A 24,501-nucleotide genomic window follows, 5' to 3' on the forward strand; every position below is an offset into this window, starting at 1 on the left:
TGAGAGTGAGTCAGTCAGTGAGAGTGAGTCAGTGAGAGTGAGTCAGTGAGAGGGAGTGAGTCAGTGAGAGTGAGTCAGTCAGTGTGTGAGAGTGGGTGAGTGTCAGTGAGAGTGAGTCAGTCAGTGAGAGTCAGTCAGTGAGAGTGAGCAAGCGAGTCAGTGAGAGTGAGTGAGTCAGTCAGTGAGAGTGAGTCAGTCAGTCAGTGAGAGTGAGTCAGTGAGAGTGAGTCAGTGAGTGAGTGAGTCAGTGAGAGTGAGTCAGTGAGAGTGAGTCAATTAAAGTGAGTCAGTGAGAGTGAGTCAGTGAGAGTGAGAGTGAGTGAGTCAGTCAGTGAGAGTGAGTGAGTCAGTGAGAGTGAGTCAGTCAGTCAGTGAGAGTGAGTCAGTGAGAGTGAGTCAGTCAGTGAGAGTGAGTCAGTCAGTGAGTCAGTGACAGTCAGTGAGTCAGTGAGAGTGAGTGAGTCAGTGAGAGTGAGTGAGTGAGTCAGTGAGAGTGAGTGAGTCAGTCAGTGAGAGTGAGTGAGTCATTGAGAGTGAGTGAGTCAGTGAGAGTGAGTCAGTCAGTCAGTGAGAGTGAGTCAGTCAGTCAGTGAGAGTGAGTCAGTGAGAGTGAGTCAGTGAGTGAGTGAGTCAGTGAGAGTGAGTGAGTCAGTGAGAGTGAGTCAATTAAAGTGAGTCAGTGAGAGTGAGTCAGTGAGAGTGAGAGTGAGGGAGTCAGTCAGTGAGAGTAAGTGAGTGAGTCAGTGAGAGTGAGTGAGTCAGTCAGTGAGAGTGAGTGAGTCAGCCAGTGAGTCAGCCAGTGAGTTATGCAGTGACTCAGTCAGTGAGAGTGAGCCAGTCAGTGAGAGTGAGTCAGTCAGTGAGAGTGAGTCAGTCAGTGAGTGAGAGTCAGTGAGTCAGTGAGAGTCAGTGAGTCAGTTAGAGTGAGTGAGTCAGTGAGAGTGAGTGAGTCAGTGAGAGTGAGTGAGTCAGTAAGAGTGAGTGAGTGAGTCAGTGAGAGTGAGTAAATCATTGAGAGTGAGTGAGTCAGTGAGAGTGAGTGAGTCAGTGAGAGTGAGTGAGTCAGTCAGTGAGAGTGAGTGAGTCAGTCAGTGAGTGTAAGTGAGTCAGTCAGTGAGAGAGAGAGAGAGTCAGTCAGTGAGAGTGAGTCAGTCAGTGAGAGTGAGTGAGTCAGTCAGTGAGAGTGAGTGAGTCAGTCAGTGAGAGTGAGTCAATCAGTGAGAGTGAGTCAGTCAGTGAGAGTGAGTCAGTCAGTGAGAGTGAGTGAGTCAGTCAGTGAGAGTGAGTGAGTCAGTCAGTGAGTGTGAGTGAGTCAGTCAGTAAGAGAGAGAGAGTCAGTCAGTGAGAGTGAGTCAGTCAGTGAGAGTGAGTGAGTCAGTGAGTGAGAGTGAGTGAGTCAGTCAGTTAGAATGAGTCAATCAGTGAGAGTGAGTCAGTCAGTGGGAGTGAGTCAGTCAGTGAGAGTGAGTGAGTCAGTGAGAGAGAGAGTGAGTCAGTGAGAGTGAGTCAGTCAGTGAGAGTGAGCGAGTCAGTCAGTGAGAGTGAGTGAGTCAGTCAGTGAGAGTGAGTGAGTCAGTGAGAGTGAGTGAGTCAGTCAGGGAGACTGAGTCAGTCAGTGAAAGTACGTGAGTCAGTCAGTGAGAGTGAGTGTCAGTCAGTGAGAGTGAGTGAGTCAGTCAGTGAGAGTGAGTCAGTCAGTGAGAGTGAGTCAGCCAGTGAGAGTGAGTGAATCAGTGAGAGAGAGAGTGAGTCAGTGAGAGTGAGTCAGTCAGTGAGAGTGAGCGAGTCAGTCAGTGAGAGTGAGTGAGTCAGTCAGTGAGAGTGAGTGAGTCAGTGAGAGTGAGTGAGTCAGTCAGAGAGACTGAGTCAGTCAGTGAGAGTGCGTGAGTCAGTCAGTGAGAGTGAGTGTCAGTCAGTGAGAGTGAGTGTCAGTCAGTGAGAGTGAGTGTCAGTCAGTGAGAGTGAGTCTCAGTCAGTGAGAGTGAGTGAGTCAGTCAGTGAGAGTGAGTCAGTCAGTGAGAGTGAGTGAGTCAGTCAGTGAGAGTGAGTCAGTCAGTGAGAGTGAGTGAGTCAGTCAGTGAGAGTGAGTGTCAGTCAGTGAGAGTGAGTCTCAGTCAGTGAGAGTGAGTAAATCATTGAGAGTGAGTGAGTCAGTGAGAGTGAGTGAGTCAGTGAGAGTGAGTGTTGGAAGGCGGACCCCGAGGAGTCGGTGAGACCACCAAGGGGGGGGGCCCTCTCACTGCACGAAGTAGCCGAGCGCTGCCGAGAAGTCTCCTGAGAGATCCTTCTCCTATCCCGTACTAGCACAGTAACACCACCACACCGGACTCAAGGAGGTTGTCTCAAGACAAGCAATTCTTTATCATCAATAAAAGGTTACGAGCTCAATATTTACACGAAGGGATCGAGGGATCCACCAAAAGTCTCAATGTCTCTTTGGAAGGGTAGGGGTAGCGGGACAGTCTTTGGCAGGAATGTGGTACGAGGGTACCTGGGGCCCAGTTCTTATCCTCACGCTGGAGGACCTCCGATCTCGGAGGGGTCGAGCCGCGACGGCGTCAGCAGGGCTCTGGCGTACAGTTCGTGGAGAGCCGCGATTCAATCAGCAGGGCTCTCAAGATGGTCTCTGTTCAGCTCGAGCCGCGACGTCGTCAGCAGGGCTCCGAGGAAGGTTCCAGCGAGGTTGGGCCGCGACGGCGTCTGCAGGGCTCCGATGTTCCAGGTGGTTCAGAAAAGGGTTCACAGGAGGGAGCCGCGACGCAGTCAGCAGGGCTCGTGATGGTTCCGTCAAGAGTTCTTCTCCGTAGGGTCAGCCGCGATTCAATCAGCAGGGCTCTCGACTCCGGGATACAACTGCCGAGCTGTGGTGGGGTCGCCCCAGATATAGGTCTGGAGCCCTTTGATGTCCGGACCTATGCGCCCGAGGGGGCGGAGTGGCCGGGTGGAGGTGGCCAGACGCCCAGCAGGAGAGGCGCCAGGCCCATGGGAGTTGCAGGGCGATCACACCTCGAGAGGGGAGGACAGTTGGGGGTCCCATCGATACTGTCCTCCACCGGGGGCGATGAATGGTTCCTGTGGCACCCCCTGGCTAGTTCGTGGTGCCTCGATGTCGGGGCTTCGCTGGGGTCGAGGCCGGGTTGAGCGGGGTCGCGCCGGCTGGTGCACGGTGTGACGTGGATGCCAACAAGATGGCGGAGCCACGAGGAGTATGCGTCCACGTGCAGCTCCGGGTGAAGGGCCTTGGTGCAGTTCAGACGGGTGGCCCGTGACGGCCGGGGCGGGGAACGGGCACAATCCAGGGGGTTAAGGACCACGCCACGAGGCCGGGTCCAACAGTGAGTGAGTCAGTCAGGGAGACTGAGTCAGTCAGTGAGAGTACGTGAGTCAGTCAGTGAGAGTGAGTGTCAGTCAGTGAGAGTGAGTGTCAGTCAGTGAGAGTTAGTGTCAGTCAGTGAGAGTGAGTCTCAGTCAGTGAGAGTGAGTGAGTCAGTCAGTGAGAGTGAGTGAGTCAGTCAGTGAGAGTGAGTGAGTCAGTCAGTGAGAGTGAGTCAGTCAGTCTGAGAGTAAGTGAGTCAGTCAGTGAGAGTGAGTGAGTCAGTCAGTAAGAGTGAGTGAGTCAGTCAGTGAGAGTGAGTGAGTGAGTTAGCCAGTGAGTCAGCCAGTGGGTCAGTCAGTGACTCAGTCAGTGAGAGTGAGCCAGTCAGTGAGAGTGAGTCAGTCAGTGAGAGTGAGTCAGTCAGTCGTGAGAGTGAGTCAGTGAGAGGGAGTCAGTCAGTGAGAGTGAGTCAGTCAGTGTGTGAGAGTGGGTGAGTGTCAGTGAGAGTGAGTCAGTCAGTGAGAGTCAGTCAGTGAGAGTGAGCAAGCCAGTCAGTGAGAGTGAGTCAGTCAGTCAGTGAGAGTGAGTCAGTCAGTCAGTGAGAGTGAGTCAGTGAGAGTGAGTCAGTGAGTGAGTGAGTCAGTGAGAGTGAGTCAGTGAGAGTGAGTCAATTAAAGTGAGTCAGTGAGAGTGAGTCAGTGAGAGTGAGTCAGTGAGAGTGAGAGTGAGTGAGTCAGTCAGTGAGAGTGAGTGAGTCAGTGAGAGTGAGTCAGTCAGTCAGTGAGAGTGAGTCAGTGAGAGTGAGTCAGTCAGTGAGAGTGAGTCAGTCAGTGAGTCAGTGACAGTCAGTGAGTCAGTGAGAGTGAGTGAGTCAGTGAGAGTGAGTGAGTGAGTCAGTGAGAGTGAGTGAGTCAGTCAGTGAGAGTGAGTGAGTCATTGAGAGTGAGTGAGTCAGTGAGAGTGAGTCAGTCAGTCAGTGAGAGTGAGTCAGTGAGAGTGAGTCAGTGAGTGAGTGAGTCAGTGAGAGTGAGTGAGTCAGTGAGAGTGAGTCAATTAAAGTGAGTCAGTGAGAGTGAGTCAGTGAGAGTGAGAGTGAGGGAGTCAGTCAGTGAGAGTAAGTGAGTGAGTCAGTGAGAGTGAGTGAGTCAGTCAGTGAGAGTGAGTGAGTCAGCCAGTGAGTCAGCCAGTGAGTCATGCAGTGACTCAGTCAGTGAGAGTGAGCCAGTCAGTGAGAGTGAGTCAGTCAGTGAGAGTGAGTCAGTCAGTGAGTGAGAGTCAGTGAGTCAGTGAGAGTCAGTGAGTCAGTTAGAGTGAGTGAGTCAGTGAGAGTGAGTGAGTCAGTGAGAGTGAGTGAGTCAGTGAGAGTGAGTGAGTGTATCAGTGAGAGTGAGTAAATCATTGAGAGTGAGTGAGTCAGTGAGAGTGAGTGAGTCAGTGAGAGTGAGTGAGTCAGTCAGTGAGAGTGAGTGAGTCAGTCAGTGAGTGTGAGTCAGTCAGTCAGTGAGAGAGAGAGAGTCAGTCAGTGAGAGTGAGTCAGTCAGTGAGAGTGAGTGAGTCAGTCAGTGAGAGTGAGTGAGTCAGTCAGTGAGAGTGAGTCAATCAGTGAGAGTGAGTCAGTCAGTGAGAGTGAGTCAGTCAGTGAGAGTGAGTGAGTCAGTCAGTGAGAGTGAGTGAGTCAGTCAGTGAGTGTGAGTGAGTCAGTCAGTAAGAGAGAGAGAGAGTCAGTCAGTGAGAGTGAGTCAGTCAGTGAGAGAGAGAGTGAGTCAGTGAGAGTGAGTCAGTCAGTGAGAATGAGCGAGTCAGTCAGTGAGAGTGAGTGAGTCAGTCAGTGAGAGTGAGTCAGTCAGTGAGTGTGAGTGAGTCAGTCAGTGAGAGAGAGAGAGTCAGTCAGTGAGAGTGAGTCAGTCAGTGAGAGTGAGTGAGTCAGTCAGTGAGAGTGAGTGAGTCAATCAGTGAGAGTGAGTCAGTCAGTGAGAGTGAGTGAGTCAGTGAGAGTGAGTCAGTCAGTGAGAGTGAGTGAGTCAGTGAGAGAGAGAGTGAGTCAGTGAGAGTGACTCAGTCAGTGAGAGTGAGTTTCAGTCAGTGAGAGTGAGTCAGTGAGAGTGAGAGTGAGTGAGTCAGTCAGTGAGAGTGAGTGAGTCAGTGAGAGTGAGTCAGTCAGTCAGTGAGAGTGAGTCAGTGAGAGTGAGTCAGTCAGTGAGAGTGAGTCAGTCAGTGAGTCAGTGACAGTCAGTGAGTCAGTGAGAGTGAGTGAGTCAGTGAGAGTGAGTGAGTGAGTCAGTGAGAGTGAGTGAGTCAGTCAGTGAGAGTGAGTGAGTCATTGAGAGTGAGTGAGTCAGTGAGAGTGAGTCAGTCAGTCAGTGAGAGTGAGTCAGTGAGAGTGAGTCAGTGAGTGAGTGAGTCAGTGAGAGTGAGTGAGTCAGTGAGAGTGAGTCAATTAAAGTGAGTCAGTGAGAGTGAGTCAGTGAGAGTGAGAGTGAGGGAGTCAGTCAGTGAGAGTAAGTGAGTGAGTCAGTGAGAGTGAGTGAGTCAGTCAGTGAGAGTGAGTGAGTCAGCCAGTGAGTCAGCCAGTGAGTCATGCAGTGACTCAGTCAGTGAGAGTGAGCCAGTCAGTGAGAGTGAGTCAGTCAGTGAGAGTGAGTCAGTCAGTGAGTGAGAGTCAGTGAGTCAGTGAGAGTCAGTGAGTCAGTTAGAGTGAGTGAGTCAGTGAGAGTGAGTGAGTCAGTGAGAGTGAGTGAGTCAGTGAGAGTGAGTGAGTGTATCAGTGAGAGTGAGTAAATCATTGAGAGTGAGTGAGTCAGTGAGAGTGAGTGAGTCAGTGAGAGTGAGTGAGTCAGTCAGTGAGAGTGAGTGAGTCAGTCAGTGAGTGTGAGTCAGTCAGTCAGTGAGAGAGAGAGAGTCAGTCAGTGAGAGTGAGTCAGTCAGTGAGAGTGAGTGAGTCAGTCAGTGAGAGTGAGTGAGTCAGTCAGTGAGAGTGAGTCAATCAGTGAGAGTGAGTCAGTCAGTGAGAGTGAGTCAGTCAGTGAGAGTGAGTGAGTCAGTCAGTGAGAGTGAGTGAGTCAGTCAGTGAGTGTGAGTGAGTCAGTCAGTAAGAGAGAGAGAGAGTCAGTCAGTGAGAGTGAGTCAGTCAGTGAGAGAGAGAGTGAGTCAGTGAGAGTGAGTCAGTCAGTGAGAATGAGCGAGTCAGTCAGTGAGAGTGAGTGAGTCAGTCAGTGAGAGTGAGTCAGTCAGTGAGTGTGAGTGAGTCAGTCAGTGAGAGAGAGAGAGTCAGTCAGTGAGAGTGAGTCAGTCAGTGAGAGTGAGTGAGTCAGTCAGTGAGAGTGAGTGAGTCAATCAGTGAGAGTGAGTCAGTCAGTGAGAGTGAGTGAGTCAGTGAGAGTGAGTCAGTCAGTGAGAGTGAGTGAGTCAGTGAGAGAGAGAGTGAGTCAGTGAGAGTGACTCAGTCAGTGAGAGTGAGTTTCAGTCAGTGAGAGTGAGTCTCAGTCAGTGAGAGTGAGTGAGTCAGTCAGTGAGAGTGAGTGAGTCAGTCAGTGAGAGTGAGTCAGTCAGTCAGTGAGAGTGAGTCAGTCAGTGAGAGTAAGTGAGTCAGTCAGTGAGAGTGAGTGAGTCAGTGAGAGTGAGCAAGTCAGTCAGTGAGAGTGAGTGAGTCAGTAAGGGAGACTGAGTCAGTCAGTGAGAGTGCGTGAGTCAGTCAGTGAGAGTGAGTGTCAGTCAGTGAGAGTGAGTGTCAGTCAGTGAGAGTGAGTGTCAGTCAGTGAGAGTGAGTCTCAGTCAGTGAGAGTGAGTGAGTCAGTCAGTGAGAGTAAGTGAGTCAGTCAGTGAGAGTGAGTGAGTCAGTCAGTGAGAGTGAGTGAGTCAGCCAGTGAGTCAGCCAGTGAGTCATGCAGTGACTCAGTCAGTGAGAGTGAGCCAGTCAGTGAGAGTGAGTCAGTCAGTGAGAGTGAGTCAGTCAGTGAGTGAGAGTCAGTGAGTCAGTGAGAGTCAGTGAGTCAGTTAGAGTGAGTGAGTCAGTGAGAGTGAGTGAGTCAGTAAGAGTGAGTGAGTCAGTGAGAGTGAGTGAGTGAGTCAGTGAGAGTGAGTAAATCATTGAGAGTGAGTGAGTCAGTGAGAGTGAGTGAGTCAGTGAGAGTGAGTGAGTCGGTCAGTGAGAGTGAGTGAGTCAGTCAGTGAGTGTGAGTGAGTCAGTCAGAGAGAGAGAGAGAGAGTCAGTCAGTGAGAGTGAGTCAGTCAGTGAGTGAGTGAGTCAGTGAGTGAGAGTGAGTGAGTCAGTCAGTGAGAGTGAGTCAATCAGTGAGAGTGAGTCAGTCAGTGAGAGTGAGTCAGTCAGTGAGAGTGAGTGAGTCAGTGAGAGAGAGAGTGAGTCAGTGAGAGTGAGTCAGTCAGTGAGAGTGAGCGAGTCAGTCAGTGAGAGTGAGTGAGTCAGTCAGTGAGAGTGAGTGAGTCAGTGAGAGTGAGTGAGTCAGTCAGGGAGACTGAGTCAGTCAGTGAGAGTACGTGAGTCAGTCAGTGAGAGTGAGTGTCAGTCAGTGAGAGTGAGTGTCAGTCAGTGAGAGTTAGTGTCAGTCAGTGAGAATGAGTCTCAGTCAGTGAGAGTGAGTGAGTCAGTCAGTGAGAGTGAGTGAGTCAGTCAGTGAGAGTGAGTGAGTCAGTCAGTGAGAGTGAATCAGTCAGTCTGAGAGTAAGTGAGTCAGTCAGTGAGAGTGAGTGAGTCAGTCAGTAAGAGTGAGTGAGTCAGTCAGTGAGAGTGAGTGAGTTAGCCAGTGAGTCAGCCAGTGGGTCAGTCAGTGACTCAGTCAGTGAGAGTGAGCCAGTCAGTGAGAGTGAGTCAGTCAGTGAGAGTGAGTCAGTCAGTGAGAGTGAGTCAGTGAGAGTGAGTCAGTGAGAGTGAGTCAGTCAGTGAGAGTGAGTCAGTCAGTGTGTGAGAGTGGGTGAGTGTCAGTGAGAGTGAGTCAGTCAGTGAGAGTCAGTCAGTGAGAGTGAGCAAGCGAGTCAGTGAGAGTGAGTCAGTCAGTCAGTGAGAGTGAGTCAGTCAGTTAGTGAGAGTGAGTCAGTGAGAGTGAGTCAGTGAGTGAGTGAGTCAGTGAGAGTGAGTCAGTGAGAGTGAGTCAATTAAAGTGAGTCAGTGAGAGTGAGTCAGTGAGAGTGAGAGTGAGTGAGTCAGTCAGTGAGAGTGAGTGAGTCAGTGAGAGTGAGTGAGTCAGTCAGTGAGAGTGAGTCAGTGAGAGTGAGTCAGTCAGTGAGAGTGAGTCAGTCAGTGAGTCAGTGACAGTCAGTGAGTCAGTGAGAGTGAGTGAGTCAGTGAGAGTGAGTGAGTGAGTCAGTGAGAGTGAGTGAGTCAGTCAGTGAGAGTGAGTGAGTCATTGAGAGTGAGTGAGTCAGTGAGAGTGAGTCAGTCAGTCAGTGAGAGTGAGTCAGTCAGTCAGTGAGAGTGAGTCAGTGAGAGTGAGTCAGTGAGTGAGTGAGTCAGTGAGTGAGAGTGAGTGAGTCAGTCAGTGAGAGTGAGTCAATCAGTGAGAGTGAGTCAGTCAGTGAGAGTGAGTCAGTCAGTGAGAGTGAGTGAGTCAGTGAGAGAGAGAGTGAGTCAGTGAGAGTGAGTCAGTCAGTGAGAATGAGCGAGTCAGTCAGTGAGAGTGAGTGAGTCAGTCAGTGAGAGTGAGTGAGTCAGTGAGAGTGAGTGAGTCAGTCAGGGAGACTGAGTCAGACAGTGAGAGTACGTGAGTCAGTCAGTGAGAGTGAGTGTCAGTCAGTGAGAGTGAGTGTCAGTCAGTGAGAGTTAGTGTCAGTCAGTGAGAGTGAGTGAGTCAGTCAGTGAGAGTGAGTGAGTCAGTGAGAGTGAGTGAGTCAGTCAGTGAGAGTGAGTCAGTGAGAGTGAGTGAGTCAGTGAGAGTGAGTCAGTCAGTGAGTCAGTGACAGTCAGTGAGTCAGTGAGAGTGAGTGAGTCAGTGAGAGTGAGTGAGTGAGTCAGTGAGAGTGAGTGAGTCAGTCAGTGAGAGTGAGTGAGTCATTGAGAGTGAGTGAGTCAGTGAGAGTGAGTCAGTCAATCAGTGAGAGTGAGTCAGTCAGTCAGTGAGAGTGAGTCAGTGAGAGTGAGTCAGTGAGTGAGTGAGTCAGTGAGAGTGAGTGAGTCAGTGAGAGTGAGTCAATTAAAGTGAGTCAGTGAGAGTGAGTCAGTGAGAGTGAGAGTGAGGGAGTCAGTCAGTGAGAGTAAGTGAGTCAGTCAGTGAGAGTGAGTGAGTCAGTCAGTGAGAGTGAGTGAGTCAGCCAGTGAGTCAGCCAGTGAGTCATGCAGTGACTCAGTCAGTGAGAGTGAGCCAGTCAGTGAGAGTGAGTCAGTCAGTGAGAGTGAGTCAGTCAGTGAGTGAGAGTCAGTGAGTCAGTGAGAGTCAGTGAGTCAGTTAGAGTGAGTGAGTCAGTGAGAGTGAGTGAGTCAGTGAGAGTGAGTGAGTCAGTGAGAGTGAGTGAGTGAGTCAGTGAGAGTGAGTAAATCATTGAGAGTGAGTGAGTCAGTGAGAGTGAGTGAGTCAGTGAGAGTGAGTGAGTCAGTCAGTGAGAGTGAGTGAGTCAGTCAGTGAGAGTGAGTCAGTCAGGTAGAGTAAGTGAGTCAGTCAGTGAGAGTGAGTGAGTCAGTCAGTGAGAGTGAGTCAGTCAGTGAGAGTGAGTGAGTCAGTGAGAGAGAGAGTGAGTAAGTGAGAGTGAGTCAGTCAGTGAGAGTGAGCAAGTCAGTCAGTGACAGTGAATGAGTCAGTCAGTGAGAGTGAGTGAGTCAGTGAGAGTGAGTGAGTCAGTCAGGGAGACTGAGTCAGTCAGTGAGAGTACGTGAGTCAGTCAGTGAGAGTGAGTGTCAGTCAGTGAGAGTGAGTGTCAGTCAGTGAGAGTGAGTCTCAGTCAGTGAGAGTGAGTCTCAGTCAGTGAGAGTGAGTGAGTCAGTCAGTGAGAGTGAGTGAGTCAATGAGAGTGAGTGAGTCAGTCAGTGAGAGTGAGTCAGTCAGTGAGAGTGAGTGAGTCAGTCAGTGAGAGTGAGTGTCATTCAGTGAGAGTGAGTGTCAGTCAGTGAGAGTGAGTCTCAGTCAGTGAGAGTAAGTGAGTCAGTCAGTGAGAGTGAGTGAGTCAGTCAGTGAGAGTGAGTGAGTCAGTCAATGAGAGTGAATAAGTCAGTCAGTGAGAGTGAGTGAGTCAGCCAGTGAGTCAGCCAGTTAGTCAGTCAGTGACTCAGTCAGTGAGAGTGAACCAGTCAGTGAGAGTGAGTCAGTCAGTGAGAGTGAGTCAGTCAGTGAGAGTGAGTCAGTCAGTGAGAGTCAGTGAGTCAGTGAGAGTCAGTGAGTCAGTGAGAGTCAGTGAGTCAGTGAGAGTGAGTGAGTCAGTGAGAGTGAGTGAGTGAGTCAGTGAGAGTGAGTGAGTGAGTCAGTGAGAGTGAATGAGTCATTGAGAGTGAGTGAGTCAGTGAGAGTGAGTGAGTCAGTGAGAGTGAGTGAATCAGTCAGTGAGAGTGAGTCAGTCAGTGAGTGTGAGTGAGTCAGTCAGTGAGAGAGAGAGAGAGAGTCAGTCAGTGAGAGTGAGTCAGTCAGTGAGAGTGAGTGAGTCAGTCAGTGAGAGTGAGTGAGTCAATCAGTGAGAGTGAGTCAGTCAGTGAGAGTGAGTGAGTCAGTGAGAGTGAGTCAGTCAGTGAGAGTGAGTCAGTCAGTGAGAGTGAGTCAGTGAGAGTGAGTCAGTGAGAGGGAGTCAGTCAGTGAGAGTGAGTCAGTCAGTGTGTGAGAGTGGGTGAGTGTCAGTGAGAGTGAGTCAGTCAGTGAGAGTCAGTCAGTGAGAGTGAGCAAGTGAGTCAGTGAGAGTGAGTCAGTCAGTCAGTGTGAGTGAGTCAGTCAGTCAGTGAGAGTGAGTCAGTGAGAGTGAGTCAGTGAGTGAGTGAGTCAGTGAGAGTGAGTCAGTGAGAGTGAGTCAATTAAAGTGAGTCAGTGAGAGTGAGTCAGTGAGAGTGAGAGTGAGTGAGTCAGTCAGTGAGAGTGAGTGAGTCAGTGAGAGTGAGTGAGTCAGTCAGTGAGAGTGAGTCAGTGAGAGTGAGTCAGTCAGTGAGAGTGAGTCAGTCAGTGAGTCAGTGACAGTCAGTGAGTCAGTGAGAGTGAGTGAGTCAGTGAGAGTGAGTGAGTGAGTCAGTGAGAGTGAGTGAGTCAGTCAGTGAGAGTGAGTGAGTCATTGAGAGTGAGTCAGTCAGTGAGAGTGAGTCAGTCAGTCAGTGAGAGTGAGTCAGTCAGTCAGTGAGAGTGAGTCAGTGAGAGTGAGTCAGTGAGTGAGTGAGTCAGTGAGAGAGAGAGTGAGTCAGTGAGAGTGAGTCAGTCAGTGAGAGTGAGCGAGTCAGTCAGTGAGAGTGAGTGAGTCAGTCAGTGAGAGTGAGTGAGTCAGTGAGAGTGAGTGAGTCAGTCAGGGAGACTGAGTCAGTCAGTGAGAGTACGTGAGTCAGTCACTGAGAGTGAGTGTCAGTCAGTGAGAGTGAGTGTCAGTCAGTGAGAGTGAGTCTCAGTCAGTGAGAGTGAGTGAGTCAGTCAGTGAGAGTGAGTGAGTCAGTCAGTGAGAGTGAGTGAGTCAGTCAGTGAGAGTGAGTGAGTCAGCCAGTGAGTCAGCCAGTGGGTCAGTCAGTGACTCAGTCAGTGAGAGTGAGCCAGTCAGTGAGAGTGAGTCAGTCAGTGAGAGTGAGTCAGTCAGTGAGTGAGAGTCACTGAGTCAGTAAGAGTCAGTGAGTCAGTTAGAGTGAGTGAGTCAGTGAGAGTGAGTGAGTCAGTGAGAGTGAGTGAGTGAGTCAGTGAGAGCGAGTGAGTGAGTCAGTGAGAGTGAGTAAATCATTGAGAGTGAGTGAGTCAGTGAGAGTGAGTGAGTCAGTGAGAGTGAGTGAGTCAGTCAGTGAGTGTGAGTGAGTCAGTCAGTGAGAGAGAGAGAGTCAGTCAGTGAGAGTGAGTCAGTCAGTGAGAGTGAGTGAGTCAGTCAGTGAGAGTGAGTGAGTCAGTCAGTGAGAGTGAGTCAGTCAGTGAGAGTGAGTGAGTCAGTGAGAGAGAGAGTGAGTCAGTGAGAGTGAGTCAGTCAGTGAGAGTGAGCGAGTCAGTCAGTGAGAGTGAGCGAGTCAGTCAGTGAGAGTGAGTGAGTCAGTCAGTGAGAGTGAGTGAGTCAGTGAGAGTGAGTGAGTCAGTCAGGGAGACTGAGTCAGTCAGTGAGAGTGCGTGAGTCAGTCAGTGAGAGTGAGTGTCAGTCAGTGAGAGTGAGTGTCAGTCAGTGAGAGTGAGTCTCAGTCAGTGAGAGTGAGTGAGTCAGTCAGTGAGAGTGAGTGAGTCAGTCAGTGAGAGTGAGTGAGTCAGTCAGTGAGAGTGAGTGAGTCAGTCAGTGAGAGTGAGTCAATCAGTGAGAGTGAGTCAGTCAGTGAGAGTGAGTCAGTCAGTGAGAGTGAATGAGTCAGTCAGTGAGAGTGAGTGAGTCAGTCAGTGAGTGTGAGTGAGTCAGTCAGTAAGAGAGAGAGAGAGAGAGTCAGTCAGTGAGAGTGAGTCAGTCAGTGAGAGTGAGTGAGTCAGTGAGTGAGAGTGAGTGAGTCAGTCAGTTAGAATGAGTCAATCAGTGAGAGTGAGTCAGTCAGTGAGAGTGAGTCAGTCAGTGAGAGTGAATGAGTCAGTGAGAGAGAGAGTGAGTCAGTGAGAATGAGTCAGTCAGTGAGAGTGAGCGAGTCAGTCAGTGAGAGTGAGTGAGTCAGTCAGTGAGAGTGAGTGAGTCAGTGAGAGTGAGTGAGTCAGTCAGGGAGACTGAGTCAGTCAATGAAAGTACGTGAGTCAGTCAGTGAGAGTGAGTGTCAGTCAGTGAGAGTGAGTGTCAGTCAGTGAGAGTTAGTGTCAGTCAGTGAGAGTGAGTCTCAGTCAGTGAGAGTGAGTGAGTCAGTCAGTGAGAGTGAGTGAGTCAGTCAGTGAGAGTGAGTGAGTCAGTCAGTGAGAGTGAGTGAGTCAGCCAGTGAGTCAGCCAGTGGGTCAGTCAGTGACTCAGTCAGTGAGAGTGAGCCAGTCAGTGAGAGTGAGTCAGTCAGTGAGAGTGAGTCAGTCAGTGAGTGAGAGTCACTGAGTCAGTGAGAGTCAGTGAGTCAGTTAGAGTGAGTGAGTCAGTGAGAGTGAGTGAGTCAGTGAGAGTGAGTGAGTCAGTGAGAGTGAGTGAGTGAGTCAGTGAGAGTGACTAAATCTTTGATAGTGAGTGAGTCAGTGAGAGTGAGTGAGTCAGTGAGAGTGAGTGAGTCAGTCAGTGAGAGTGAGTGAGTCAGTCAGTGAGTGTGAGTGAGTCAGTCAGTGAGAGAGAGAGAGTCAGTCAGTGAGAGTGAGTCAGTCAGTGAGAGTGAGTGAGTCAGTCAGTGAGAGTGAGTGAGTCAGTCAGTGAGAGTGAGTCAATCAGTGAGAGTGAGTCAGTCAGTGAGAGTGAGTCAGTCAGTGAGAGTGAGTGAGTCAGTGAGAGAGAGAGTGAGTCAGTGAGAGTGAGTCAGTCAGTGAGAGTGAGCGAGTCAGTCAGTGAGAGTGAGTGAGTCAGTCAGTGAGAGTGAGTGAGTCAGTGAGAGTGAGTGAGTCAGTCAGGGAGACTGAGTCAGTCAGTGAGAGTGCGTGAGTCAGTCAGTGAGAGTGAGTGTCAGTCAGTGAGAGTGAGTGTCAGTCAGTGAGAGTGAGTGTCAGTCAGTGAGAGTGAGTGAGTCAGTCAGTGAGAGTGAGTGAGTCAGTCAGTGAGAGTGAGTGAGTGAGTCAGTCAGTGAGAGTGAGTGAGTCAGTGAGAGAGAGAGTGAGTCAGTGAGAGTGAGTCAGTCAGTGAGAGTGAGCGAGTCAGTCAGTGAGAGTGAGTGAGTCAGTCAGTGAGAGTGAGTGAGTCAGTGAGAGTGAGTGAGTCAGTCAGGGAGACTGAGTCAGTCAGTGAGAGTACGTGAGTCAGTCAGTGAGAGTGAGTGAGTCAGTCAGTGAGAGTGAGTGAGTCAGTCAGTGAGAGTGAGTGAGTCAGTCAGTCAGTGAGAGTGAGTCAGTCAGTGAGAGTGAGTGAGTCATTGAGAGTGAGTGAGTCAGTGAGAGTGAGTCAGTCAATCAGTGAGAGTGAGTCAGTCAGTCAGTGAGAGTGAGTCAGTGAGAGTGAGTCAGTGAGTGAGTGAGTCAGTGAGAGTGAGTGAGTCAGTGAGAGTGAGTCAATTAAAGTGAGTCAGTGAGAGTGAGTCAGTGAGAGTGAGAGTGAGGGAGTCAGTCAGTGAGAGTAAGTGAGTCAGTCAGTGAGAGTGAGTGAGTCAGTCAGTGAGAGTGAGTGAGTCAGCCAGTGAGTCAGCCAGTGAGTCATGCAGTGAGAGTGAGAGTGAGAGTGAGCGAGTCAGTCAGTGAGAGTGAGTGAGTCAGTCAGTGAGAGTGAGTGAGTCAGTGAGAGTGAGTGAGTCAGTCAGGGAGACTGAGTCAGTCAGTGAGAGTACGTGAGTCAGTCACTGAGAGTGAGTGTCAGTCAGTGAGAGTGAGTGTCAGTCAGTGAGAGTGAGTCTCAGTCAGTGAGAGTGAGTGAGTCAGTCAGTGAGAGTGAGTGAGTCAGTCAGTGAGAGTGAGTGAGTCAGTCAGTGAGAGTGAGTGAGTCAGCCAGTGAGTCAGCCAGTGGGTCAGTCAGTGACTCAGTCAGTGAGAGTGAGCCAGTCAGTGAGAGTGAGTCAGTCAGTGAGAGTGAGTCAGTCAGTGAGTGAGAGTCACTGAGTCAGTAAGAGTCAGTGAGTCAGTTAGAGTGAGTGAGTCAGTGAGAGTGAGTGAGTCAGTGAGAGTGAGTGAGTGAGTCAGTGAGAGCGAGTGAGTGAGTCAGTGAGAGTGAGTAAATCATTGAGAGTGAGTGAGTCAGTGAGAGTGAGTGAGTCAGTGAGAGTGAGTGAGTCAGTCAGTGAGTGTGAGTGAGTCAGTCAGTGAGAGAGAGAGAGTCAGTCAGTGAGAGTGAGTCAGTCAGTGAGAGTGAGTGAGTCAGTCAGTGAGAGTGAGTGAGTCAGTCAGTGAGAGTGAGTCAGTCAGTGAGAGTGAGTGAGTCAGTGAGAGAGAGAGTGAGTCAGTGAGAGTGAGTCAGTCAGTGAGAGTGAGCGAGTCAGTCAGTGAGAGTGAGCGAGTCAGTCAGTGAGAGTGAGTGAGTCAGTCAGTGAGAGTGAGTGAGTCAGTGAGAGTGAGTGAGTCAGTCAGGGAGACTGAGTCAGTCAGTGAGAGTGCGTGAGTCAGTCAGTGAGAGTGAGTGTCAGTCAGTGAGAGTGAGTGTCAGTCAGTGAGAGTGAGTCTCAGTCAGTGAGAGTGAGTGAGTCAGTCAGTGAGAGTGAGTGAGTCAGTCAGTGAGAGTGAGTGAGTCAGTCAGTGAGAGTGAGTGAGTCAGTCAGTGAGAGTGAGTCAATCAGTGAGAGTGAGTCAGTCAGTGAGAGTGAGTCAGTCAGTGAGAGTGAATGAGTCAGTCAGTGAGAGTGAGTGAGTCAGTCAGTGAGTGTGAGTGAGTCAGTCAGTAAGAGAGAGAGAGAGAGAGTCAGTCAGTGAGAGTGAGTCAGTCAGTGAGAGTGAGTGAGTCAGTGAGTGAGAGTGAGTGAGTCAGTCAGTTAGAATGAGTCAATCAGTGAGAGTGAGTCAGTCAGTGAGAGTGAGTGAGAGAGAGAGTGAGTCAGTGAGAATGAGTCAGTCAGTGAGAGTGAGCGAGTCAGTCAGTGAGAGTGAGTGAGTCAGTCAGTGAGAGTGAGTGAGTCAGTGAGAGTGAGTGAGTCAGTCAGGGAGACTGAGTCAGTCAATGAAAGTACGTGAGTCAGTCAGTGAGAGTGAGTGTCAGTCAGTGAGAGTGAGTGTCAGTCAGTGAGAGTTAGTGTCAGTCAGTGAGAGTGAGTCTCAGTCAGTGAGAGTGAGTGAGTCAGTCAGTGAGAGTGAGTGAGTCAGTCAGTGAGAGTGAGTGAGTCAGTCAGTGAGAGTGAGTGAGTCAGCCAGTGAGTCAGCCAGTGGGTCAGTCAGTGACTCAGTCAGTGAGAGTGAGCCAGTCAGTGAGAGTGAGTCAGTCAGTGAGAGTGAGTCAGTCAGTGAGTGAGAGTCACTGAGTCAGTGAGAGTCAGTGAGTCAGTTAGAGTGAGTGAGTCAGTGAGAGTGAGTGAGTCAGTGAGAGTGAGTGAGTCAGTGAGAGTGAGTGAGTGAGTCAGTGAGAGTGACTAAATCTTTGATAGTGAGTGAGTCAGTGAGAGTGAGTGAGTCAGTGAGAGTGAGTGAGTCAGTCAGTGAGAGTGAGTGAGTCAGTCAGTGAGTGTGAGTGAGTCAGTCAGTGAGAGAGAGAGAGTCAGTCAGTGAGAGTGAGTCAGTCAGTGAGAGTGAGTGAGTCAGTCAGTGAGAGTGAGTGAGTCAGTCAGTGAGAGTGAGTCAATCAGTGAGAGTGAGTCAGTCAGTGAGAGTGAGTCAGTCAGTGAGAGTGAGTGAGTCAGTGAGAGAGAGAGTGAGTCAGTGAGAGTGAGTCAGTCAGTGAGAGTGAGCGAGTCAGTCAGTGAGAGTGAGTGAGTCAGTCAGTGAGAGTGAGTGAGTCAGTGAGAGTGAGTGAGTCAGTCAGGGAGACTGAGTCAGTCAGTGAGAGTGCGTGAGTCAGTCAGTGAGAGTGAGTGTCAGTCAGTGAGAGTGAGTGTCAGTCAGTGAGAGTGAGTGTCAGTCAGTGAGAGTGAGTGAGTCAGTCAGTGAGAGTGAGTGAGTCAGTCAGTGAGAGTGAGTGAGTGAGTCAGTCAGTGAGAGTGAGTGAGTCAGTGAGAGAGAGAGTGAGTCAGTGAGAGTGAGTCAGTCAGTGAGAGTGAGCGAGTCAGTCAGTGAGAGTGAGTGAGTCAGTCAGTGAGAGTGAGTGAGTCAGTGAGAGTGAGTGAGTCAGTCAGGGAGACTGAGTCAGTCAGTGAGAGTACGTGAGTCAGTCAGTGAGAGTGAGTGAGTCAGTCAGTGAGAGTGAGTGAGTCAGTCAGTGAGAGTGAGTGAGTCAGTCAGTCAGTGAGAGTGAGTCAGTCAGTGAGAGTGAGTGAGTCATTGAGAGTGAGTGAGTCAGTGAGAGTGAGTCAGTCAATCAGTGAGAGTGAGTCAGTCAGTCAGTGAGAGTGAGTCAGTGAGAGTGAGTCAGTGAGTGAGTGAGTCAGTGAGAGTGAGTGAGTCAGTGAGAGTGAGTCAATTAAAGTGAGTCAGTGAGAGTGAGTCAGTGAGAGTGAGAGTGAGGGAGTCAGTCAGTGAGAGTAAGTGAGTCAGTCAGTGAGAGTGAGTGAGTCAGTCAGTGAGAGTGAGTGAGTCAGCCAGTGAGTCAGCCAGTGAGTCATGCAGTGACTCAGTCAGTGAGAGTGAGCCAGTCAGTGAGAGTGAGTCAGTCAGTGAGAGTGAGTCAGTTAGTGAGTGAGAGTCAGTGAGTCAGTGAGAGTCAGTGAGTCAGTTAGAGTGAGTGAGTCAGTGAGAGTGAGTGAGTCAGTGAGAGTGAGTGAGTCAGTGAGAGTGAGTGAGTGAGTCAGTGAGAGTGAGTAAATCATTGAGAGTGAGTGAGTCAGTGAGAGTGAGTGAGTCAGTGAGAGTGAGTGAGTCAGTCAGTGAGAGTGAGTGAGTCAGTCAGTGAGAGTGAGTCAGTCAGGTAGAGTAAGTGAGTCAGTCAGTGAGAGTGAGTGAGTCAGTCAGTGAGAGTGAGTCAGTCAGTGAGAGTGAGTGAGTCAGTGAGAGAGAGAGTGAGTAAGTGAGAGTGAGTCAGTCAGTGAGAGTGAGCAAGTCAGTCAGTGACAGTGAATGAGTCAGTCAGTGAGAGTGAGTGAGTCAGTGAGAGTGAGTGAGTCAGTCAGGGAGACTGAGTCAGTCAGTGAGAGTGCGTGAGTCAGTCAGTGAGAGTGAGTGTCAGTCAGTGAGAGTGAGTGTCAGTCAGTGAGAGTGAGTGTCAGTCAGTGAGAGTGAGTCTCAGTCAGTGAGAGTGAGTGAGTCAGTCAGTGAGAGTGAGTGAGTCAATGAGAGTGAGTGAGTCAGTCAGTGAGAGTGAGTCAGTCAGTGAGAGTGAGTGAGTCAGTCAGTGAGAGTGAGTGTCATTCAGTGAGAGTGAGTGTCAGTCAGTGAGAGTGAGTCTCAGTCAGTGAGAGTAAGTGAGTCAGTCAGTGAGAGTGAGTGAGTCAGTCAGTGAGAGTGAGTGAGTCAGTCAATGAGAGTGAGTAAGTCAGTCAGTGAGAGTGAGTGAGTCAGCCAGTGAGTCAGCCAGTTAGTCAGTCAGTGACTCAGTCAGTGAGAGTGAACCAGTCAGTGAGAGTGAGTCAGTCAGTGAGAGTGAGTCAGTCAGTGAGAGTGAGTCAGTCAGTGAGAGTCAGTGAGTCAGTGAGAGTCAGTGAGTCAGTGAGAGTCAGTGAGTCAGTGAGAGTGAGTGAGTCAGTGAGAGTGAGTGAGTGAGTCAGTGAGAGTGAGTCAGTCAGTGAGAGTGAGTGAGTCAGTCAGTGAGAGTGAGTGTCATTCAGTGAGAGTGAGTGTCAGTCAGTGAGAGTGAGTCTCAGTCAGTGAGAGTAAGTGAGTCAGTCAGTGAGAGTGAGTGAGTCAGTCAGTGAGAGTGAGTGAGTCAGTCAATGAGAGTGAGTAAGTCAGTCAGTGAGAGTGAGTGAGTCAGCCAGTGAGTCAGCCAGTTAGTCAGTCAGTGACTCAGTCAGTGAGAGTGAACCAGTCAGTGAGAGTGAGTCAGTCAGTGAGAGTGAGTCAGTCAGTGAGAGTGATTCAGTCAGTGAGAGTCAGTGAGTCAGTGAGAGTCAGTGAGTCAGTGAGAGTCAGTGAGTCAGTGAGAGTGAGTGAGTCATTGAGAGTGAGTGAGTCAGTGAGAGTGAGTCAGTCAGTCAGTGAGAGTGAGTCAGTCAGCAGTGAGAGTGAGTCAGTGAGAGTGAGTCAGTGAGTGAGTGAGTCAGTGAGTGAGAGTGAGTGAGTCAGTCAGTGAGAGTGAGTCAATCAGTGAGAGTGAGTCAGTCAGTGAGAGTGAGTCAGTCAGTGAGAGTGAGTGAGTCAGTGAGAGAGAGAGTGAGTCAGTGAGAGTGAGTCAGTCAGTGAGAATGAGCGAGTCAGTCAGTGAGAGTGAGTGAGTCAGTCAGTGAGAGTGAGTGAGTCAGTGAGAGTGAGTGAGTCAGTCAGGGAGACTGAGTCAGACAGTGAGAGTACGTGAGTCAGTCAGTGAGAGTGAGTGTCAGTCAGTGAGAGTGAGTGTCAGTCAGTGAGAGTTAGTGTCAGTCAGTGAGAGTGAGTGAGTCAGTCAGTGAGAGTCAGTGAGTCAGTGAGAGTGAGTGAGTCAGTCAGTGAGAGTGAGTCAGTGAGAGTGAGTGAGTCAGTGAGAGTGAGTGAGTCAGTGAGAGTGAGTGAGTCAGTCAGTGAGAGTGAGTGAGTCATTGAGAGTGAGTGAGTCAGTGAGAGTGAGTCAGTCAATCAGTGAGAGTGAGTCAGTCAGTCAGTGAGAGTGAGTCAGTGAGAGTGAGTCAGTGAGTGAGTGAGTCAGTGAGAGTGAGTGAGTGAGTGAGAGTGAGTCAATTAAAGTGAGTCAGTGAGAGTGAGTCAGTGAGAGTGAGAGTGAGGGAGTCAGTCAGTGAGAGTAAGTGAGTCAGTCAGTGAGAGTGAGTGAGTCAGTCAGTGAGAGTGAGTGAGTCAGCCAGTGAGTCAGCCAGTGAGTCATGCAGTGACTCAGTCAGTGAGAGTGAGCCAGTCAGTGAGAGTGAGTCAGTCAGTGAGAGTGAGTCAGTCAGTGAGTGAGAGTCAGTGAGTCAGTGAGAGTCAGTGAGTCAGTTAGAGTGAGTGAGTCAGTGAGAGTGAGTGAGTCAGTGAGAGTGAGTGAGTCAGTGAGACTGAGTGAGTGAGTCAGTGAGAGTGAGTAAATCATTGAGAGTGAGTGAGTCAGTGAGAGTGAGTGAGTCAGTGAGAGTGAGTGAGTCAGTCAGTGAGAGTGAGTGAGTCAGTCAGTGAGAGTGAGTCAGTCAGGTAGAGTAAGTGAGTCAGTCAGTGAGAGTGAGTGAGTCAGTCAGTGAGAGTGAGTCAGTCAGTGAGAGTGAGTGAGTCAGTGAGAGAGAGAGTGAGTAAGTGAGAGTGAGTCAGTCAGTGAGAGTGAGCAAGTCAGTCAGTGACAGTGAATGAGTCAGTCAGTGAGAGTGAGTGAGTCAGTGAGAGTGAGTGAGTCAGTCAGGGAGACTGAGTCAGTCAGTGAGAGTACGTGAGTCAGTCAGTGAGAGTGAGTGTCAGTCAGTGAGAGTGAGTGTCAGTCAGTGAGAGTGAGTCTCAGTCAGTGAGAGTGAGTCTCAGTCAGTGAGAGTGAGTGAGTCAGTCAGTGAGAGTGAGTGAGTCAATGAGAGTGAGTGAGTCAGTCAGTGAGAGTGAGTCAGTCAGTGAGAGTGAGTGAGTCAGTCAGTGAGAGTGAGTGTCATTCAGTGAGAGTGAGTGTCAGTCAGTGAGAGTGAGTCTCAGTCAGTGAGAGTAAGTGAGTCAGTCAGTGAGAGTGAGTGAGTCAGTCAGTGAGAGTGAGTGAGTCAGTCAATGAGAGTGAGTAAGTCAGTCAGTGAGAGTGAGTGAGTCAGCCAGTGAGTCAGCCAGTTAGTCAGTCAGTGACTCAGTCAGTGAGAGTGAACCAGTCAGTGAGAGTGAGTCAGTCAGTGAGAGTGAGTCAGTCAGTGAGAGTGAGTCAGTCAGTGAGAGTCAGTGAGTCAGTGAGAGTCAGTGAGTCAGTGAGAGTCAGTGAGTCAGTGAGAGTGAGTGAGTCAGTGAGAGTGAGTGAGTGAGTCAGTGAGAGTGAGTGAGTGAGTCAGTGAGAGTGAATGAGTCATTGAGAGTGAGTGAGTCAGTGAGAGTGAGTGAGTCAGTGAGAGTGAGTGAATCAGTCAGTGAGAGTGAGTCAGTCAGTGAGTGTGAGTGAGTCAGTCAGTGAGAGAGAGAGAGAGAGTCAGTCAGTGAGAGTGAGTCAGTCAGTGAGAGTGAGTGAGTCAGTCAGTGAGAGTGAGTGAGTCAATCAGTGAGAGTGAGTCAGTCAGTGAGAGTGAGTGAGTCAGTGAGAGTGAGTCAGTCAGTGAGAGTGAGTCAGTCAGTGAGAGTGAGTCAGTGAGAGTGAGTCAGTGAGAGGGAGTCAGTCAGTGAGAGTGAGTCAGTCAGTGTGTGAGAGTGGGTGAGTGTCAGTGAGAGTGAGTCAGTCAGTGAGAGTCAGTCAGTGAGAGTGAGCAAGTGAGTCAGTGAGAGTGAGTCAGTCAGTCAGTGTGAGTGAGTCAGTCAGTCAGTGAGAGTGAGTCAGTGAGAGTGAGTCAGTGAGTGAGTGAGTCAGTGAGAGTGAGTCAGTGAGAGTGAGTCAATTAAAGTGAGTCAGTGAGAGTGAGTCAGTGAGAGTGAGAGTGAGTGAGTCAGTCAGTGAGAGTGAGTGAGTCAGTGAGAGTGAGTGAGTCAGTCAGTGAGAGTGAGTCAGTGAGAGTGAGTCAGTCAGTGAGTCAGTGACAGTCAGTGAGTCAGTGAGAGTGAGTGAGTCAGTGAGAGTGAGTGAGTGAGTCAGTGAGAGTGAGTGAGTCAGTCAGTGAGAGTGAGTGAGTCATTGAGAGTGAGTCAGTCAGTGAGAGTGAGTCAGTCAGTCAGTGAGAGTGAGTCAGTCAGTCAGTGAGAGTGAGTCAGTGAGAGTGAGTCAGTGAGTGAGTGAGTCAGTGAGAGAGAGAGTGAGTCAGTGAGAGTGAGTCAGTCAGTGAGAGTGAGCGAGTCAGTCAGTGAGAGTGAGTGAGTCAGTCAGTGAGAGTGAGTGAGTCAGTGAGAGTGAGTGAGTCAGTCAGGGAGACTGAGTCAGTCAGTGAGAGTACGTGAGTCAGTCACTGAGAGTGAGTGTCAGTCAGTGAGAGTGAGTGTCAGTCAGTGAGAGTGAGTCTCAGTCAGTGAGAGTGAGTGAGTCAGTCAGTGAGAGTGAGTGAGTCAGTCAGTGAGAGTGAGTGAGTCAGTCAGTGAGAGTGAGTGAGTCAGCCAGTGAGTCAGCCAGTGGGTCAGTCAGTGACTCAGTCAGTGAGAGTGAGCCAGTCAGTGAGAGTGAGTCAGTCAGTGAGAGTGAGTCAGTCAGTGAGTGAGAGTCACTGAGTCAGTGAGAGTCAGTGAGTCAGTTAGAGTGAGTGAGTCAGTGAGAGTGAGTGAGTCAGTGAGAGTGAGTGAGTGAGTCAGTGAGAGCGAGTGAGTGAGTCAGTGAGAGTGAGTAAATCATTGAGAGTGAGTGAGTCAGTGAGAGTGAGTGAGTCAGTGAGAGTAAATCAGTCAGTCAGTGAGAGTGAGTGAGTCAGTCAGTGAGTGTGAGTGAGTCAGTCAGTGAGAGAGAGAGAGTCAGTCAGTGAGAGTGAGTCAGTCAGTGAGAGTGAGTGAGTCAGTCAGTGAGAGTGAGTGAGTCAGTCAGTGAGAGTGAGTGAGTCAGTCAGTGAGAGTGAGTCAGTCAGTGAGAGTGAGTGAGTCAGTGAGAGAGAGAGTGAGTCAGTGAGAGTGAGTCAGTCAGTGAGAGTGAGCGAGTCAGTCAGTGAGAGTGAGCGAGTCAGTCAGTGAGAGTGAGTGAGTCAGTCAGTGAGAGTGAGTGAGTCAGTGAGAGTGAGTGAGTCAGTCAGGGAGACTGAGTCAGTCAGTGAGAGTGCGTGAGTCAGTCAGTGAGAGTGAGTATCAGTCAGTGAGAGTGAGTGTCAGTCAGTGAGAGTGAGTCTCAGTCAGTGAGAGTGAGTGAGTCAGTCAGTGAGAGTGAGTGAGTCAGTCAGTGAGAGTGAGTGAGTCAGTCAGTGAGAGTGAGTCAGTCAGTCAGTGAGAGTGAGTCAATCAGTGAGAGTGAGTCAGTCAGTGAGAGTGAGTCAGTCAGTGAGAGTGAATGAGTCAGTCAGTGAGAGTGAGTGAGTCAGTCAGTGAGTGTGAGTGAGTCAGTCAGTAAGAGAGAGAGAGAGAGAGAGTCAGTCAGTGAGAGTGAGTCAGTCAGTGAGAGTGAGTGAGTCAGTGAGTGAGAGTGAGTGAGTCAGTCAGTTAGAATGAGTCAATCAGTGAGAGTGAGTCAGTCAGTGAGAGTGAGTCAGTCAGTGAGAGTGAATGAGTCAGTGAGAGAGAGAGTGAGTCAGTGAGAATGAGTCAGTCAGTGAGAGTGAGCGAGTCAGTCAGTGAGAGTGAGTGAGTCAGTCAGTGAGAGTGAGTGAGTCAGTGAGAGTGAGTGAGTCAGTCAGGGAGACTGAGTCAGTCAATGAAAGTACGTGAGTCAGTCAGTGAGAGTGAGTGTCAGTCAGTGAGAGTGAGTGTCAGTCAGTGAGAGTTAGTGTCAGTCAGTGAGAGTGAGTCTCAGTCAGTGAGAGTGAGTGAGTCAGTCAGTGAGAGTGAGTGAGTCAGTCAGTGAGAGTGAGTGAGTCAGTCAGTGAGAGTGAGTGAGTCAGCCAGTGAGTCAGCCAGTGGGTCAGTCAGTGACTCAGTCAGTGAGAGTGAGCCAGTCAGTGAGAGTGAGTCAGTCAGTGAGAGTGAGTCAGTCAGTGAGTGAGAGTCACTGAGTCAGTGAGAGTCAGTGAGTCAGTTAGAGTGAGTGAGTCAGTGAGAGTGAGTGAGTCAGTGAGAGTGAGTGAGTCAGTGAGAGTGAGTGAGTGAGTCAGTGAGAGTGACTAAATCTTTGATAGTGAGTGAGTCAGTGAGAGTGAGTGAGTCAGTGAGAGTGAGTGAGTCAGTCAGTGAGAGTGAGTGAGTCAGTCAGTGAGTGTGAGTGAGTCAGTCAGTGAGAGAGAGAGAGTCAGTCAGTGAGAGTGAGTCAGTCAGTGAGAGTGAGTGAGTCAGTCAGTGAGAGTGAGTGAGTCAGTCAGTGAGAGTGAGTCAATCAGTGAGAGTGAGTCAGTCAGTGAGAGTGAGTCAGTCAGTGAGAGTGAGTGAGTCAGTGAGAGAGAGAGTGAGTCAGTGAGAGTGAGTCAGTCAGTGAGAGTGAGCGAGTCAGTCAGTGAGAGTGAGTGAGTCAGTCAGTGAGAGTGAGTGAGTCAGTGAGAGTGAGTGAGTCAGTCAGGGAGACTGAGTCAGTCAGTGAGAGTGCGTGAGTCAGTCAGTGAGAGTGAGTGTCAGTCAGTGAGAGTGAGTGTCAGTCAGTGAGAGTGAGTGTCAGTCAGTGAGAGTGAGTGAGTCAGTCAGTGAGAGTGAGTGAGTCAGTCAGTGAGAGTGAGTGAGTGAGTCAGTCAGTGAGAGTGAGTGAGTCAGTGAGAGAGAGAGTGAGTCAGTGAGAGTGAGTCA

Source organism: Triturus cristatus, chromosome 1_1 (genome assembly GCF_964204655.1).
Source record: "Triturus cristatus chromosome 1_1, aTriCri1.1, whole genome shotgun sequence".
Lineage (NCBI taxonomy): Eukaryota > Metazoa > Chordata > Amphibia > Caudata > Salamandridae > Triturus > Triturus cristatus.